Raw genomic sequence first — 19,743 nt, 5'->3', positions numbered from 1 at the left:
GCTTTGCAGCTGGGGTTTTACCATGTAATTCACTTGCAAACAGTCACCATGTGAAAGTACCCACAGTGAAGATCCTTGAGCTGTAAGAGCAGCTGATGCCAAAGCAATGTTTGTTTGTTTTTTTAATCAAATATCCAGGGGTCGGTCAGACGACTTGATGTGCAAAAGCCCTACCTGGCTCCTTCTAGGGCTACCAAGCTCCCTGGCAGGGCAGGTGTTCTCCTGCTTTGGAGGTCCCCAACCTGACTGCCCAGACTGGACTGGTGGGGGGATCCCCTCCTGACATTGCTGGTGTGATTGTATGCTGACCACTCTAGGAGCTTTCAGGAAAACTCTATGGACACTCTAGCAATTTGGGAGGGAAACTCTAGCATTTTCCTCCCAAATTGCTAGAGCGTATGCGAAACCCATAGAGTTTTCCTGGAAGCTCCTAAAGTGGCCAGTGTGTGACATGGCTGGCACAATGATGTCACTTGCAAATAATGTCCTGCAAAAAAAGTCCCCCACGGTCTCCGGCAACCCTAGCCCCACCACTTGGTGGATTCCTAGGCAGGTGCAGAATGGCACCACGGCACCTACAGGCTGTGTGTTGGGAAGGGACCCTTGTTGGACGGAGCCACAACAGCTCCAAGACACCAGATGCAAGATTTCTGTGGTCCTTTAAAAAAAAAATCAGAATTTTAAAAAGAAACCTGACAGGTCAACCAGTCAAAACTCACACATCATAAACAACAAGTAATTCAAGATGTGAACAGAGGGAAAGCTGGCAGTGCCATCTGTATCTCCAAAGGCAATCTGAGATGGAAACAGAAGCTTCTTGCAGTGCCAGTAGCCTCTCCCAGCATGCAACTCCCCCATCCCCCATCTTCTCTGAAATTAGAGGTAGCCTCTCCAATTTGGCTGAACAGCTGGACAAAATAAGATTATTCTTTTCACATTTCAAAATCACTAGTGAAGTTTATTATAAAATCCACTGGAGCAGAAAGAGATCTCAGATGTAAAAGCACAAGGCAGCCGTTGCAATGGAGAAAATCCAGAAGAGTTTACTTTTGAACAGATCAAGAGAAGCCGGAGTTCAAAGACAATGGCAATCCCCCAACACAGATGGGCTCTGGGTAGACAGAGGTCAGAGCAGGGAAGGTGAGAGCAGAGACACAGGCGGCTCAGTAGGAAAATCACCGTTCTCTCATGTCATACAAGGTGCTGCTTGCTCATATTCAGTTACTTTGGTTAAGTGTACCATGGCTTCAGTATTCCCTGAGTTACACAACCAAAACCAGTTGCACAGCAAAGCTAAGATGTATTACCAATCAAAGCAGCTGGTTGAGTCCTTCAAACACACCCACAATTAGCACCATTCTGAGACCCAGAAAGCACCTTCCAAAGCGGAAAGAGGTCACAAAAGGCAGCATTCATTTTGGAGGGTTTTCCATTGGCTTTAATGTAAAACAGGGGTGGCCAACAGTAGCTCTCCAGATGTTTTTTGCCTACAACTCCCATCAGCCCCAGCCAGCATGGCCAATGGCTGGGGCTGATGGAAGTTGTAGGGGAAAAAAAATCTGGAGAGCTACTGTTGGCCACCCCTGATGTAAAACATTTAGGCTATACGTCTTCCTGCCCCCTAATCAGTTGCACCAAAGAAATTATAGCCAGACCCTCCCTACAAAATTGAAGGCCGATGAGGAGAAGGTTCCCAAAGTCCTACGCAGAATAGTTTTGATAATCCATGGATTTAGTAAATCATGGTGCATGGCTAGAGTCACCAGCCCTAAGCTGACATTTCTGCTCAGAGAGTTCTGTGTGTGTGTGTGTCAGGCAACAGCTTGATGTCATTATTGGGAAAACCTGGAACAGTTGTCATCTCTAGGAATAGGCTAGATGTTTATGGTAAAATCATTGTGTTTTTGGTGATTTCTAGCAAAGGCTGACATTACTTCTGGGTTTTCCCTGGAAGGGACATTGGTTTTCTCTAGAAATCACTGGGAAGGATCTATTATTTTATCACAGATTTCAGACAATTCCCACAGAGGTGTGACACCACTTCCAGTTTTTCCCAGGAGTTATGTCACACCATTGGCTGATGGCCTTCCCCCCAAGCCCCCTCCCCATGCCCTGCTGGTTTCCAGCAGGCTCACCCTAAACATGGCACACAGTCCATATGTAATACAGAAGAAAACCAACAGTATTCTAATGGAGATATTCCGGTGGAATAGCCGTGTTGGTCTGAAGCAGCAGAAAGCTTGACCCCAGTAGGCACCTTTAAGACCAACAAAGTTTTATTCAAGGTGTGAGCTTTTGGGAGCACGCATACTTCCTCAGATTTGTATCTCTGTGAAACTTTGTTGGTCTTAAAGGTGCCCACTGGGCTCAAACGTTATTCGCCTTGTACCACTAGGAATCAAGCAGCATGCCGAGCAATACCACGGAGGACCTCCCCAGCAGGCATCAGCAGTCGGTTGAAGGAAGGGATGCCAGCCTCCCTGGCGGATCATGTTTCTACTGCTCTGTTGTTGCATTTTGACAGAATGAACAAGCTCCTCGTGAGGAGGGCCAGGCCAGCAGCCTCTTCAAAACGGAAGCGGCACAGTCATCGGTGTCAACTGCAAACAAGTCATGAAGCAGAGGAAACCTTTTGGCAGTAGGGGAAACAAATCTGAATTTGGGCCCAGACTTTGGGGTTCTGCTGGAGCCTCACCTGCAAAAGACCCCTTCCATTGTGGCTGAAGATGTGAAGCTGGGACTGCAGGAGCACTTTGTCATTTAAAGTTTTACTGAGATCAAAGCACTTTTCCCTGCCTTTGTCGATTTGTCTCTTGCTTAAATTACCAGCCTACCCTTTCTTATTTTAAGACTGTGAGCAAAGAAATGCCTTTGTTAGAGAGAACGATCTTCCTTCCTCTTGGGATCAAAGAACAGAATTGCTCCACTAAAGAAGCTTTAAAGAGTTACAGATTTGCTCCACAAAATATACTCCACGGTATACTGGAAATAGCCTGCTTCAGAACTAAAATGCATATTTTTGCTAGTTTTCTGTGACAAGATTTTTGTGCCACACATCAGAAAGCCCTCCATTCCTCCAGCTCTACCTTTCTCAGCCACCAAAAAGGTTCCCAGTCCTCCAGAAACTCTGCGTGTTCTCCCTTAATGCCCAGAGCTCCCTCTCTCTCCTCCTTGACAGCCATCTTGTCCAGGTAACTTTCGATATTAAGCTCAGGGCTCAAATATAACTAGGGTTGCCAAGTCCAATTAAAGAAAAATCTGGGGACTTTGGGGGTGGAGCCAGGAGACTTTGGGGGTGGAGCCAGGAGACATTGGGGGTGGAACCAGGAACAAGGATGTGACAAGCATAATTGAACTCCAAGGGAGTTCTGGCCATCACATTTAAAGGGACAGCACGCCGTTTTAAATGCCTTTCTTCCATAGGAAATAATTAAGGATAGGGGCACCATCTTTTGGGGCTCATAGAATTGGTCCAATATTTTTGAAACTTGGGGGGTATTTTGGAGAGAGGCACTAGCTGCTATACAAAAAATGTGGTGCCTCTACCTCAAAAAATAGCCCCCCCAGAGCCCCCAGTACCCACGGATCAATTCCCTATTATTCCCTATAGGAATCGTTCTCCATAGGGAATAATAGAGTGCCTAGTAGACATTTCCCTCCCCCCCATGCTTTCTAAAGGGGGGGGAGGGCCTCCATACCAGGAAATCCCCCCTCCCTGCCCCCTCCCTCTCTCTCACACACACAAACACTTGCCGTACTTGGTTTTCTTCCAGCAGAATGTGCTTGCTGGGAAAACGAAAGTAAGACTGCACAGGAAAAGAAAGGGAGGGGCCGTTCCTGTTTCCTGTGCAGCCTTAAAGGGCCATTCCTGTTTCCTGTGCAGCCTTAAAAATGGATCCCAAGCTGTAAAACAACATGATGTCTACAGGTATGTTCTCTCTCCCCCCGCCCCCAGATTTTTTAAGAGCGGGAGAGGAGGCTGAAAATTCAGGGGTCCCCCGCCAGGGCGGGAGGGTTGGGAAGCCTAAATATAACATGTCCACAACATGCAAGTGAGAACTTTGTACAGTCTCAGTTTAGAGTCGGAAGATAGCTCCAGGGTCATCTAGTCCAACCCCCTGCCTCATGGCCATGAAGGGAAAGGAGAGCGAGTTCAATCATTTAACCTCCATTCCATTTTCCTGTTCAGAACTGGTCTCCGCCCACTGTTATTAGCCATTTCAAGAAAGAAATGTTAACAGGAGCACCAGGGACCTGGTTATGAATAGAAACACTGATGGGAGTTGAACAGTTGAACAACACCTTCTCCTTTGCCTGTGTGGCTACTCCAGCTTGACTGTTGTGGTCAGAACAAGAGGTGTGAACTTCACCCAGCCAAGCTTGAGCTCCCTGTTACTACTGGGGCTGAAGACCGTGCAGAGGGTTGCCAGGCTCCGGAGAACTTCTTGCTGATATGATGTGTGGGGGAACTGGCAGACCTCTGGAAGAAGGCACTCTTGGCCTGTCCTTGGTCAGCACCCTCATTTACTCCAGAAGTGGCGGTGCTGAAGCAATGGGAGGCAATGCCTAGGTCCCTGTTGGTGGAGGAAAACTCATGCCAAGCCAGCTTGGGGTAGGCTTGCCAGCCTTCAGAATCCCAGCTCATCTACCAAGATCAGTTCCCCCAGAGAAAATGGATACTTCGGAGGGTGGACTCGATGGCACTCTACCCCAATGAGGTCCCTGTCCTTCCAGGCTCCACTTCCAAATCTTCAGGGGTTTCCCAACTTTAGGGGGTTCTGGCAACCATGCCCCCGATCCCCTGCAACTGGCCGGGGGGGGGGATCTGGAAGCCCTAGTGACTGAGTCAGCAGCCTCCTCATGCCAGGCTCTCTGGCTGTCAAATTAGTCCTACGGCAGCAAGGAAGAGGATATTCCCAGGCAGAGATCTTGACAGCCAAAGTCACGCCCTGTAAAGTTTCTGAAGAAGTTGCAAGGCAGGTAAGCTTTTAATGTGCCAGGTTTTAATTTGAACTCTGTCACTAGACATTTTTTAGGAATTTTAGCAACTTGTTTGTAACAAGAAGTTAAAAAAAAATAATTTCCTGTGCTGTGTTCTGCTTTAGTCCGTCCCCCACCCCTCGTCAAGGCATAGTGGACGGATGGCAATCCCTTGTGGGGTTTTCAAGGCTAGGGAGGTTCACAGGTGGAGCCTCCAGCTGCAAGCTGTTAATGGCCTGGTAATTCACAACTAGGTCACCTGTGGCCTAAATGACAGTGATCAGTCACCAGCACCCCTCCTGCCCAGAATGATTGCCAAGTGCAGGGTGGGAAACTCCTGGGGATTTGGGGAGGACAAGGACCACCTCAGTGGGCCACAAGGTCCACCCTCCAAAGCATCCCTTTTCCAGGAGTGCTGACAAATTCAAAATGATCTAATTTAAAATAAATGAATAAATGATTTTATTAAAAAGTATACAAAAAATTAAATGATTTTATTAAAAATATAACTCAATAGTATCATTCAAATAAACAAATAATCATTTAATAGCCATAAAATATAATTGGTATACAGAGTTGGGAGAAATGTTAACACATACCATTTACAGGCATTGCAATACAGAAATAAATGGAAGAGAAGGAGATAACAGAACCCAAACAATCATATTATTTAGCATAATAAGATGTCTATGGAGGCACGACTACCAGATGACTGTGGATTACTGGCAATAAAGGAAGCCACAGGACAAATAGTGAGATAAGAAGAAGAGGGTATGTTGGTATCTGTTTGTGAAGTTTGATCTAATTCTTTTTTCCATGACCAGAAAATCCCAAATAGTTTTAAACCACGAGCGTTTTCGCACTGACCTTACTCGGGAGCGACGTCCCTCTTCACCGCGCAGCGTCTGCGCGGATTTCGCACTAATTGCTTCGCAGAACCCGGAAGAGCCGCAAAGTCCTGTGGCTTTTGTGTCGCAAATGTAAACTGGCCAAAAGCCAGTTTACATTTGCGACGCAAAAGCTGTGGGATTTTGCGACTCTTCCGGGTTCTGCGGAGCAATTAGTGCGAAATCCGCGCAGATGCTGCGCGGTGAAGAGGGACGTCGCTCCCGAGTAAGGTCAGTGCGAAAACGCCCCACATTTTGAGTGAAGGAGAGGAAGTTGTCTTCCAAGAGGAAGCCATGATCTAGTAGTAGCAATATCAGTTCTTGTCTCACCCTTAGTATGTGAGGAAAGTCCCAGAAATTTAACAACATTGCTTCTAAGTGGAAAGGGATATAATGACCTGTAATATTTTTAATCTGATCCCAGATTGATAGCAAAAATGATTGCACCAGTGAACAGGACCATCAGCAATGCTGGAAAGAACTCAGAGAACCACAATTCCTTCAACAAAGAGGAAAGTAGGAAGAAGTCACGTAGTGAAGCTTTACAGGGGTAAGGTACCATTGGGCCATGACCTTGAATAATTGCACTTTAATACTGATCACCTTAGAGCAGTTGATACAAGAGTTCCAGATAATCTGCCAGTGATCAATAGTGAAATGTGTAAGATCATCCTTGTGCCATGAAGTAGTATAGGTAGGGAGAATAGGGTTGACAGAAGAAATTAAAAGTTTGTATAGCAATTAAATCAAACCTCGGGACTGTGATTGTTCCTGCAGTAAAAGCTGCTCAAATTCAGTAAAAGATTTCCTAATTTTGTTAGCCTTTGTGAGAGTTTCAAACAGATGTTTAATTTGTAAATATTGAAACCAAGGAAGCACCTCATTTATCTTGCGCTCCAATGTAAGTTTATCCAAGAGCCTACCATTTTTTTGAGGTATCTACAAATCTAGTCAACTTAGATGAATGCCAAAGTCCAAAGGAATCTGGAGAAAGACCACAATGGAACCAGGATTGGCCAAAATAAGTAGACAAAGGTGATATAGATGGAGCAAGTTTAGCACACTTACGATCCAAGATACTAAGAGTCAGGTTTAGAAATCTGCTTGTAGAATCCATAGAAGGTATTTTGGATAATTCATTCCATAAGATTTCAGGAAACTGAAAGGGAAGAATAGAAGAACATTCAATTTACACCCTATCTATCTCAACATCCTGATGTAATAATTTGAAAAGACTCGCCAGTTATGCATACTCATAATAAAGAAAAGATGATCTAACTTGAAATACAAAATTTGCCTAGCTTGTTTATCATAACATGAACATTGTTATTATATGTTATTATTATAACATGAACATAAGTGATTCAGCTGGGTTACAGGAAGGTGCTTGGAGCTGGGACAGAACTGCTGGCAAGGTGAATGTTAATTTTGTTTTTCCAAAATTGCTCAGGAACATTGCCTAGTGTTGCTGTGTAAGAGAACTGTGTGAGGATTGCTGTGTGAGAGAACAGTGTGAGTACTTGGAGCCTGCCGGAGAGGGGCTTCTGATTGTTTCTGTGTGTCTTTTGTGTGCTTGTAGCTGAGAGAGAAAGGCCTGTTTCCTTGGGGATGGTTGCTGACCTCATCCTCTAATGTTGCTCTAGCAGTTGAGTCAGAGAAGGGGGCTTGAACCTTTAAATTGCTAGGCTCCTTCTCCCCAGAGGCATGAGCTGAAGGATGAGAATGGTGTGATGCAATGGTGTGATACAGTTAATGGTGTGATGCAGTGGCTAAAAAGGCAAATGCAATTTTGGGCTGTATCAACAGAAGTCTAATGTCCAGATCACGTGATGTGATGGTATCGCAATACTCTGCTCTGGTAAGACCTCAACTGGAGTATTTTGTTCAATTTTGGGCACCACCTTTTAAGAAGGATATAGACAAGCTGGAATGGGTCCAGAGGAGGAGGATGAAGATGGTGAGGGGTCTGGAGACCAAGTCCTATGAGGAAAGGTTGAAGGAGCTGGGCATGTTTAACCTGGAGAGGAGGCGATTGAGAGGTAATATGGTCATCATCTTCAAGTACTTGAAGGGCTGTCATAGAGAGGATACTATAGAATCATTTTCTGTGGCCCCAGAAAGTTGGACCAGAACCAATGGGTTGAAATTAAATCAAAAGAGTTTCCAACTCAACATTAGGAAGAACTTCCTGACAGTCAGAGCAGTTCCTCAGTGGAACAGGCTTCCTCGGGAGGAAGTGGGCTCTCCTTCCTTGGAGGTTTTTAAAGGCTAGATGGCCAGCTGATAGCAATGTGGATCCTGTGAATTTAGGGGGAGGTATGTGTGAATTTCCTGCATTTTTGGGGGGGTTGGGCTAGATAACCCTGGGGGTCCCTTCCAACTCTATGATTCTATGCTGATGACAAACCATTGCTTTCCTCAACCAAAGACCTGGTGGAATATCTCTGCCTTACAGGCCCTGCAGAACTGTATAAGGTCCCATAGGGCCCTGATGTCGTTTGACGGAGAGTTCCATCAAGTCAGGACCAGGACTGAAAAGGCCCTGGTCCTGGATGAGGATAGCTGGATCTCTCTAGGGCCAGGGATAACCAGTGACTTATTACTAGTAGAGTGCAATGCTCTTCCAGGGACATACAGGAGAAGACGGTCCTGCAGATGTGTTGGTTCCAGACCACTCAAGGCCTTAAAGGTCCAAACCAAAAGCTTGAATCTGACTTGATACTCCACCAGTGGAGTGATGTGTAGGTGGTGCAGCACTAGTTGAATGTGGGCAATCCATGGTGTTTCCGCCAGGACTTTCACCACTGCACTCTGGACCCACTTGAGTTTCTAAGTCAGTCTCAAACGTAAGGCAGTGTAGAGTGAGTTACAGTAGTCTATTCTGGAGATGACTGTTGCATGGGTTACTGTGGCTAGGTCAGGACATAACAGCAAAGGACCCAGTTGTCAATATAAATGAAATCAAATCAATCAAACCAGAAATTAGAAAAGTGCATACAGAGAGTGGAAAGATGTGAGAGAGGGTAGCTCAAGTAGGGTTCATTTGAATGAGAATTGGGGTGTTAAAAGTGGCAAGGAAATGCTAGGGGTGATCCTGCCTGCCAGGCTTAAGACTTTAGGGTTTCATGCCCATCATTTGTCCTCTGCCTGCTAAGGTTGCCAGATCTGGGTTGGGACATTCCTGGAGATTGGGAGGTGGCATGTGGGAAAGGTGGAGCTGGAGAAGGGAGGAATCCCAGCAAGGTGCTGTTGCCATAGAGTCCACCTCCAAAGCCAGCGTTTCCTCCAGGGGAACCGATCTCTGTCATCTGGAGATCACTGATTCCAGGACAGTAGACCCACAGGGTTGCCCATCTTCAGGCGGGACCTTGAGTTCTCAAGGGATTGCAGCTGGCCTCCAGACTATAAAGGTCAGTTACCCTGGAGGAAATGGCTGCTTTGGAGGGTGGAATGTATGCCCTTATACTTCCCACCCTCCCGAGGCTTCACTCCCCCAAATCTCCAGGAATTTCTGACCCTGGAGTTGGCCACCTTACACCTAGAAGTCAGCAAGTCTACCTCCCCTCCTAAAGCTGCCCATGTCCCATCACACCAGACACTCCTTTTGGAGCCATCCTTTCCCTTCCTTTCATTTCCTGCCTTCCTTCAGTTAGCAAAGAGTTCTTTCAGCTTCCCAGCACCTGCACAGTTTCATGAATAGGAGTGAACCCTGAGTACTGCAGAGACAAGGGCCTCTTGCATTACCACTAAAAGGTTTTCCTGGTGAATGCAGCTCTCGCCTTCCTCCCGCTAGCTGCATTCCACTTACCCAGCACTTTCTGCAGTGTTGTACAGATGTGCATGCTATAGATGTGTGTAATGGATCTTTGTTGAGCACCTGCACTAAACTATTTTAATTATAACTGTAAGGGCCCCAGTAAAAACATCTGCAGCACTTCTCTAATTTCATAACTACATATTATTATAAAGCTCTGCTAAACACTGAGAAATGTCTCTGTGTGTAGGGGGGGGGAGGGGGGAGAGAGAGAGAGAGTGCTAATTAGCAGGGCCAATATGGAGAGAGAGAGAAGCTACCAGCAGGCTCTTAAATGGAATTGGTGATTGACAGTGGAGTAAGTTGGATTGTTCTGAACTCTGCAAGAATAATTAGAGAAAGCTCACTCTCACAGCTATTAATGTTATTTTTAAACCTTCCAGATATAGGAATGCAAATGCCTCTGAGAACTCGTTCATATTCACACACATACACAGACGCATGACAGAAACATAGCTTGGAATTCTCAGTCAGAATATTATTAGCGTTGACTTTCCAAAGTTCAGAATCCATCCTGCAGGTAAGAAGGAACATCAGGTAAGAAGGGATGGTGTGGGCATCTGTCCATAGCAGAATTCAAGGTGGGTCCATGGCTTTAGCTCTACAACAGATCCTCTTCCTTCCACATTCAGCTGTGACAGATTTTTTTTTTTTACCCTTTCTTGGAAGATTTGAATACCTGACGTCCTGTAACGTTGGGTTATCAATAACAACCTTATAACATCTGAAAGTAGAGCTCTTTCAAAATCATGGGAAAGGTGGTTCTCTTATTCTAATAGTTGTCCCAGGCTTTGAATGACAGGGATTGGGCCCTACATGATGCCCTTACGAAGTCATCCAGGGTAGGCTTGACATTTGCCCACCCATGTCAAACAAACCCCAGCCATGGGTTCAGCCCTCCATCCTTGAAAAACTGAATGGAATGAAAATAGCCCCCATAGTGATGCTCTATGTTTCAATATCCCCATGTTTCAATTGTCTTTACCATACAGATGAGGGAAAATTCCTCAACCATCACCTGGAAGTGATGTTACATCCTCCCCAGGCCCCAGCCTCCTCAGGCACTGTCCTCAAGAACTCCTGGAATTTGCTGAGGCAATGCTGCAACCCCTGTCCAGAGGGACAAGATGGCAAAGAGGTTGTGATCTTGGCTGTTCAGCCAGAAGATGCTCCAGTGAAGGACAAGGACTGCATTCATGTGCAGTAAAATCTCAGACTTTGAAATATTCTGTGGCTTGAAATGAGTGAGAGCAAATGCAAATATTATTAGTTTACAATATACAATAAATATCCTGAGATTCTGGGGGAGGGCATGGGTAGAAACTTAAAAACCCAATGTTGGATAACTGTAGCTCTGCTTGAGCTGCAAGCCAAGTATATGGCTAGGCCAAGACTGGTCTGAAGTCAAGGAGCACGTTCTACACATGTGTAGGATTTGTAGGCAGGTTTAGATTTACATACTGACTTAAGTTAGAATTTCTCAGGGAAATGATCATAGAATCATAGAGTTGGAAGGAACCCCCAAGGCCATCTAGTCCAGCCCCCCCATACAATGCTGGAAATTCACACACTGGCAGCCTGGAGGGAGAGGCTGGGGGCAGGAGGGGGCACCCGTGTCCCTGTAGGCCTGGTGGCACCCATTGGCAGTCACCTACCTGGCCTACTTGGACCCGTTGGGTTTGCTTATCAGATACTCTCCCATGTTTCTTTTCCCTCTTAAAGGACTGTTTTCTCACCCTGGGGTGGTGTGAATTACTGTCAAGTTGCAGCTAAGTTATGACAAATCCAGAGGGTTTTCAAGATGAACCGAGGGAGTTTGCCATTGCCTGCCTTAGTGTAGCAACCCTGCACCTCCTTGGTGTTCTCCCATACTAAGGCCAGACTTGATAAGCTTCCAAGATCTGATGAGACTGGCCTAGCCTGGGCAATCCAGGTCAGGGCTGCCATATTGTATTTGCCTCCCCCCCCCCAATCAAATTACACCAGCCTTTGTTCTGATGGCATTAAAAAAAACCCCTCTCTACAGCCAAGGCTGACAGGTAATAGTAACTACAACTGGAGCCAGTGTGAAGATAAGCAATACAAGATAACCACTGGAAGCAATAAAACAACCACTTTTAAAAGGACTCCTCATGGTTTCAATAGTTCTTCCTCAGCCTCTTTCTCCCGACGTTACATGGAGCCACAGCTCTACTCCTTACAACATGGATCCACGAGTGCTCCAATTTGCTGCTACCAGCTCTAGAGCCAGTAGCAGCAAATTAGAGCATGCGTGGATCTATGTTGTAAGAAGTACAGCTGTGGCTCCGTGTAACGTCGGGAGAAAGAGGCAAAGGCTGACAGGTTAGCTTTTCATGCAAGCATGGCCTCAGACTGACACAGTTTTCAATATCTGTATAACAATGTAAAGCTCTGGGGACATGTGCTGCCCTTGGAGAGTTGTGTGTGGTGCTGAAAATTGTGTGTGGAACTTCCAGCTATTGTAAGAACTTTGCCAGACAGAAGAACATTTGGTGGTACAGCTGCTTTTGCAAACAGCCTTTCAGTTAATAGGAAATCACCTGGGGCCCTGCACATTTAAGAATATAAGAGAAGCCATGTTGAATCAGGCCAATGGCCCATCCAGTCCCACACTCTGTGTCACACAGTGGCCAAAAAAACAAACAAACCCAAGTGCCATCAGGAAATTCACAAGTGGGGCTAGAAGCCCTTCCACTTTGCCCCCCCCCCCCCCCCCCCAAGCACCAAGAATACAGAGCATCACTGCCTCAAACAGTTCCAACAATATACTATGGCTAATAGCCACTGATGGACCTCTGCTCCTGATTTATTTTGAAGTCCTCTTTCTAAGTGTATGTTAAAGTTCTGGTAGGGAAGTTGTTTTGTTTTTGGCATTAACAGTGACAAATTGACAGTTACAGAGGCACTTTCTCCCCCCTCTCCCAAACGAAGAAACTAAACTTAGAGGACAAAAGACTATAGCAGCGACATTGTCTCAAGCTTGCTATGCTGTAAAGGACTTAGCACTGGGTGTGTACTGCAGTGATGAGTTCAAATCCTCACTCATTCTTGGAAAAACTGTGTTCACAAGGTTATCTTCGGTTCGAATAAGCTATCCTCATATATGCTGCTCATATATCTTCTTCATCTTCTGTGGCATAATGGTTCAAGATTCAGATTGGGGCAGGAGAGACCGAGGTTCAAATACTTGCTCTACTGATACTGAATCTGACCTCTGGTCCATTACAATCAGTATTGTCAACACAGACAGCATTATATAGCCAGAGAGGCCTGGCTGGATTCCTATGATGGAGTGGCCAGAGCTTTGATAGAAGAAAGTTGACAAAAAGAGCTTTGACAAAAGAAAGCCACATGGCTCTTTCTGATAAGAGTGTGAGTGAGGAAGAGAGAGAGAGCCCAGCACCTGTGTTGCTTTTGCATTCCCTGCAGAAGTCATTTGCATAGAAAAAGGAATAGTAAAAAGCTAACTAGAACTTGATTATGGGATGGAGGAAAACTACTCTGCTCAGAACTTCCATTTTCCTGTGTTAATCTGAATAAATTGGTTGAAATATAGCAGATTGCTACATCCAGCAACTCCAGTGAGTAAATTGCCCAAGTGAGATGACAAATGTGTATGCTTGCAAATCATTTATTTTGGCTGCTTTGTGTGTGTGCGTGTTCACTTTCATTTCATGGAATCATAGAATCATAGAGTTGGAAGGGACCTCTAGGGAAATCTAGTCCAACCCCATGCACAATGCAGGAACTTACAAATACCTCCCCCTAAATTCACAGGATCAGATGGCCATCTAGCCTCTGTTTAAAAACCTCCAAGGAAGGAGAGCCCACCGTATCCTGAGGAAGCCTGTTCCACTGAGGAACCACTCTAACCGTCAGGAAGTTCTTCCTAATGTTGAGACGAAAATTCTTTGGATCCAGTTTGGTGTAGTGGTTAAGTGTGCAGACTCTTATCTGGGAGAATGAGGTTTGATTCCCCACTCCTTCACTTGCACCTGCTAGCATGGCCTTGGGTCAGCCATAGCTCTGGCAGAGGTTGTTCTCGAAAGGGCAGCTGCTGTGAGAGCCCTCTCCAGCCCCACCCACCTCACAGGGTGTCTGTTGTGGGGGAGGAAGGTAAAGGAGATTGTGAGCCACTCTGAGACTTTTCGGAGTGGAGGGCGGGATATAAATCCAATATCTTCTTCTTCTTTTGATTTAATTTCAACCCATTAGTTCTGGTCCTACCTTCTGGGGCCACAGAAAACAATTCCACACCATCCTCTATATGAAAGCCCTTCAATTTCTTGAAGATGGTGATCATATCACCTCAGCAGCCTCCTCTCCAGGCTAAACATCCCCAGCTCCTTCAACCTTTTTTTCATAGGACTTGGTTTCTAGATCCCTCACCATCTTCATCACCCTCCTCTGAACCTGTTCCACTTCCAATATCCTTCTTAAAATACGGTGCCCAAAACTGAACACAATACTCAAGGTGAGGTCTTACCAGAGCAGAGTAAAGCGATACCATCACTTCACGTGATCTGGACACAATACTTCCATTGATACAGCCCAAAATTGCATTTGCCTTTTTAGCCACCGCATCACACTGTTGACTCATATTCAGCATATGGTCCACTAAGACCCCGAGATCCTTTTCGCACATACTATTGCTAAGACAAGTCTCCCCCATCCTATAACCATGCATTGGATTTTTCCTAACTAAATGCAGAACTTTACTTATCCCTCTTAAAATTCATTTTATTGGTTTTAGCCCAGTTTTCCAGCCTGTCAAGGTCATCCTGTATCCTGTTTCTTTCTTCTACTGTATTTGCAACCCCTCCCAATTTAGTATCATCTGCAAATTTAATAAGCATTCCCTCTATTCCTTCATCCAAATCATTGATAAAGATGTGGAACAAAACAGGTCCCAGGACAAATCCTTGAGGTACTCCACTTGTCACTCCTCTCCAAGAGGATGAGGAACCATTCACAAGCACTCTTTGGGTACGATCTGTCAACCAGTTACAGATCCACCTAATGGTAACAGGATCCAAACAACATTTTACCAACTTGTCAACAAGGATAGTATGTGGAACTTTATCAAAAGCCTTACTGAAGTTAAGATAAACGATGTCTACAGCAGTCCCCTAATCCAGCAAGGTAGTCACTTTTTCAAAAAAAGAGATCAGGTTAGTCTGACATGACTTGTTCTTGAGAAACCCATGCTGGCTCTAAGTAATCACAGCCATCCTTTCCTAAATGTTCCAGGACTGACTGTTTGACAATTTGTTCTAAAACTTTTAGTGGAAGTGCAACTGCTGGAAACCCTTTGAAGTCAAAAAAGAGTAGAAGGAAATGAAGACTGTGTTCAGGGAAACCGCACGGCTATATTTTTATTATTTATTTGGAATGGGAATATCTCCCAGCTTCACTCCCAAAGTCCCCAGATATTTCCTGAGTTGGACTGACAGCCCTATTGCCACAGGTGGTGGCAGCAACTACAAAATAGAGGCCACGGAAGGCAGAACCAAACACACAGTGTCAAAGAATTAGAGAGGTGAGGGCAGGGCGTCGCGGCTAATGGCAGATGTCTGAAAGAGGAGCTTCCAACACCCCCCCCCCCCATTATCACCTATTCTACTCCCTCTAAACGCTACAAAACATACCTTGGGGCATGGGATGAAGCAGACATGCAAAGGCAAAGAAAGCCCCGACGCCACAATCGGTAGATAGATAGATAGATAGATAGATAGATAGATAGATAGATAGATAGATAGATAGATAGATAGATAGATAGATGATAGATAGATAGATGATAGATAGATAGATAATTTTTATTTATATCCCGCCCTCCCCGCCGGAGCAGGCTCAGGGCGGCTAACAACATCATTCAAATTACCATTATACAAAAGACAAAGTTACATTTAACATTAAACATTAACATTAAAATTCTGATAAGTTTAAAATTAATTAATTAAATTGATAAAAGTGCTAATGCTATTTGTTCTTGGTGACAAACTTCTTCTCTCTGACTCAGAATTACAGAGATTCCACTAGCGGCCTGTGCACCGAGAGCATAATGGTGGCCGTGACAACCTCCTTTGCAACAGAAAGTTCCTCCCTAACTCCCCAGGCCGTCTACGATATGATCACTCGCCTGGAGGAAAACATTGGAACCCGGATCTCCTCTACAATTGCTCCTATTCAAGAGGAGCTGAAATAATTAAATGAAACACTAACCTCCATTACCCAAACTGTGGATTTAGCGTATGAAACAGCTACCAAAGTGCAAGAGGACACAGCGGACCTAAAATGGGCAACGCTGTGGTTGCAAGACAAGGTACTCTATTTAGACAATAAACTAAGGGCTCACAATATTAAATTTCGTGGTCTGCCAGAACAGGCAGAAGAAAACAAGGAAATTTGAGTTTTTCTTGCCAGCTGGCTTGCGACCAATTTGGGGCTTGAGGATGGATTGCTCCTCTAATTGAAACTGCATACCAGCTAGGCCCCATAACACTTAAATCAAAGGATTTCACATGAGATATTTTGGCTACCATTCCTAACTCCAGAATGAGAACCACGATTTTTCAAAAAGCTCGCTCTGAGGAAGGCCTGATATTTAAGGACCGAAGGATCCTGACCCTTTTGGATCTTTCTCCAGAAACACTGCTCCAGGGTAAAGAATTGCAGCCAATCCTCAATAAACTCTCTGACCAAAAAATCCGGTTCTGCTGGTCTTCCTTTTCACAAATTACAGTAATCCATCAGGGCCAAAGATTATAAGCCTCTAATTTTGCATCCGACTGTGACTTTCTCACCGTGCTTCAGATAGAACCTCCCAAGCCTCCCTCTCCTGCACCAGATCATTCTACGAGACTCCAGAATCCTCCTCTTCTTCAGAAGACCAGAAAATGCCGCTGAGGTTATTACTTGGACTCTGATTCTTTTTTCTTCCGGCCTGTTATGCTGTTTGCATTAGTTCATCCACTATGGTGCCTTAAAATACTGCTATGGAAGTAGATAATTAATACTTAGTTTGGTTATTCACTTTTGACGGGGGAGAAGGGATACTCCCTTTTATGTAACCCTCTTAGACTAACTTTTGGATCTGTCATTCAGGCTCAACTCGATCAGGTCATTGTCTCCCACAAGATACTATGTCCATAAAGTTATATGTTGTGTTGGGTGTTTACTTGAGGTTTTTGTTGTTGTTTTTAAATGGGAACCTGTTCACAGCTTGATTTGAGTTTGACTTTATTTTTATGCTGGAACAATGCTCACCTGCCAGGTACCAGCCTGCTCTGCAACTGTCTTGGACCACTAGCCACTCAGGAGGCATCACAGAGGGCAAGATACTTCTTAGTTACCAATCTCTATTGGTATATAAACGTTCTTCTTCCTTAACCAAGGCAGCACAGCATAGCATTATCCAAGAGCTTTTCCTGCACAAGACTATACTTTTTCTGGTACAACTAGATCTACTAATCATTATGATGTTCGGACTACCAGGATGTGTCTTTATTAGGATGACATTGGACCTCCTGAAATTTTGGTTACTGATTGTTTACTTTCTTTTTTTCATTTCAATGTTTTTGTGCTTGCTATAATGTTCAACTTACTTTTATAGTCTGTATGGATGGATAAGTTTCCTTTTTCTTTTTAAGGTAAACCAATACTTTGTAGAATTGTTGGAATGTCTGACTTAAAGTTAAATTCTCTTAATTGCAGAGGTCTCAACAATTTTATTAAGGCTAAGAGACTCTCATCAGCATTGACTAAACTCCAACCCGACCTTTTGTCTCTGCAAGAGATGCATTTAAAATCGGGTAAAGATCTCATCTTTCATGCAAAATGGTTTAATGTCAAATATGCTGCCCCTGGCTCTTCCAAATCATGGGACGTTGCCATCCTTTTTTCCAAAAGAGTACATTTTTCTTTACAAGCTAAGGAAGAAGACCCTGGTGGGCAATACTTATTTTTGAAAGGTACCCTCAACAATTTTCCTTGCATTCTGGTCTCCCTTTGTGCCCCAAATACTGCTCAAATACCTTTCATTGAAGAGACATTAGCCAAACTAACTTTATTTCAAGAAGGTCCTGTTATAATAGCTGGAGATTTCAACCACATATTAGACCCCAAATGGGACAGGTCCTATAAACCTAACCTTGCTTCTGTCAGGCCCACATCCTCACTACAAGCCTTATTGTCCCAATCAGATCTCTGCAATGTGTGGAGACTCCAGAATATTGGTGTCAAAGATTATACCTATTACTCTCCAACCCACGATATTTTTACGATTGATTTTTTTTCTAACTTCCACCTCTTTAACAAAACACATCTCACAAACGGGCATCAGATTGAGAACACTCTTCGATCATGCATGGGTGGAATGCACTTTAAACTTAAATACACAAGACTCCTTTACACGATCCTGGTCACTAAATAAGTCTTTATTATACAACCAAGAAGCCTGTTCACAAATTGAAAAAGAACTTCAACTATTTCAAGATTAATTCCAATTGCGGTGTCCCTCTGACCACAGTCTGGGATGCCATGAAAGCAGTATTGCGCAGTAAATGCATTTCCCTATCTTCTTTCTACAAAAAGAGAAAGCAACAACTTAGGCAGGACATACTGGCTAACATCCAATCTCTAGAACAGAAACACAAATTGACAGGATCTAAAAGAATATATCACAAATTGTTAATGGAAAGGAAAAAAATTGGACTTGATGGAATCAACTCAAATCAGGAAAAACCTCCTCTTTCTTAAACAGTCCTATTGGCATAAGCACCCCAGGTCTCTAAAAATGCTGTCCTGGAAAATTCAGAAGGAACTAGCCAAGAGACACATTCATTTAATTAGAGATCACTCTGGTACAATTTGTTCTACTAACAATAAGATTCTCAAAGTTTTTCAACAGTTTTACCACCGTTATTCATCGGAAAATCCAAACCCGGAAGCAATAAAGAATTCCTTACAATCTCAAAACCTGGTCAAGAAACTTACGCCGGAGCACCAAATTTTCTTAGATTCTCCTATAAACTCCTTTGAGGTTATAGAAGCTATCAAATCGGCCAAATCAAATAAATCTCCAGGAACAGATGGTCTACCCTCCAAATTTTATAGGAAATTTGCTTCTTCTTTAACTCCCCATTTTACAGATGCTTGTAATTTTATTTTAGAAATCAGCCAGATGCTCGACTCCTGGTCACAAGCTAAAATAGCACTTATTCACAAAAAACTGATCCCCTTAACACCGGCCAATCTCCCTCCTTAACAATGATTATAAAATCTTCACCTCAGAAATGACAACCAGACTGAATCATCTCATAGGTTCTTATATCAACATAAACCAGGCTGGTTTCATTCCACAAAGAGATATCTCAGACAACATGCGTCAAACCTTAAATTTAATTCAATATTGCTCTTTCCAACATTTCGAATCATGCATTCTCGCATTAGATATTGAGAAAGCCTTTGACAGGGTTGAGCTCCTATTCTTAAGCCTGGTACTATAAGAAATAGGTTTTGGAGAAAAATTCTTAAAGGCTATCACAGCACTATATTCTAACCCATCTTCCAACATCTTTATCAATGGCCAAGTGACACCTGATTTCCCATTAACTAGAGGCACCCGTCAAAGTCGCCCACTTTCCCCTCTCCTGTTTGCCATGGTTATTGAACCATTGGCGAATTGGATAAGGCAATCCACTAGTATTTCTGGCATCGGTATAAATGATTCAAACTAGATTGGTCTATTCAAACTAGATTGCTAAATGGTTCCCAATTCTTGAGAAACTCAATAACGACCCAATTTATATTAATTCTATCACTAGACACGGATTGTATAAGGATATTTTGCTACTTTGAATTGTCACCGCTTAGATCAGATTCCTCATTTTTCTTAGTCTCTGTGTGTAGCTATCTTGCTGGATATTTTGTTAGGTTTCCTGTAGTATTCGTTGTTAAGGGGGGGATTAGGGATAAGGGGGGGTACGCAGTTTTATTTTAATTAATTATGAGGGTGGAGGTTCTTGGGGCTAGTTATATATA

The sequence above is a fragment of the Heteronotia binoei genome, chromosome 10, assembly GCF_032191835.1.
Source record: "Heteronotia binoei isolate CCM8104 ecotype False Entrance Well chromosome 10, APGP_CSIRO_Hbin_v1, whole genome shotgun sequence".
Taxonomy (NCBI): Eukaryota; Metazoa; Chordata; class Lepidosauria; order Squamata; family Gekkonidae; genus Heteronotia; species Heteronotia binoei.
This window is presented reverse-complemented; position numbering follows the sequence as displayed.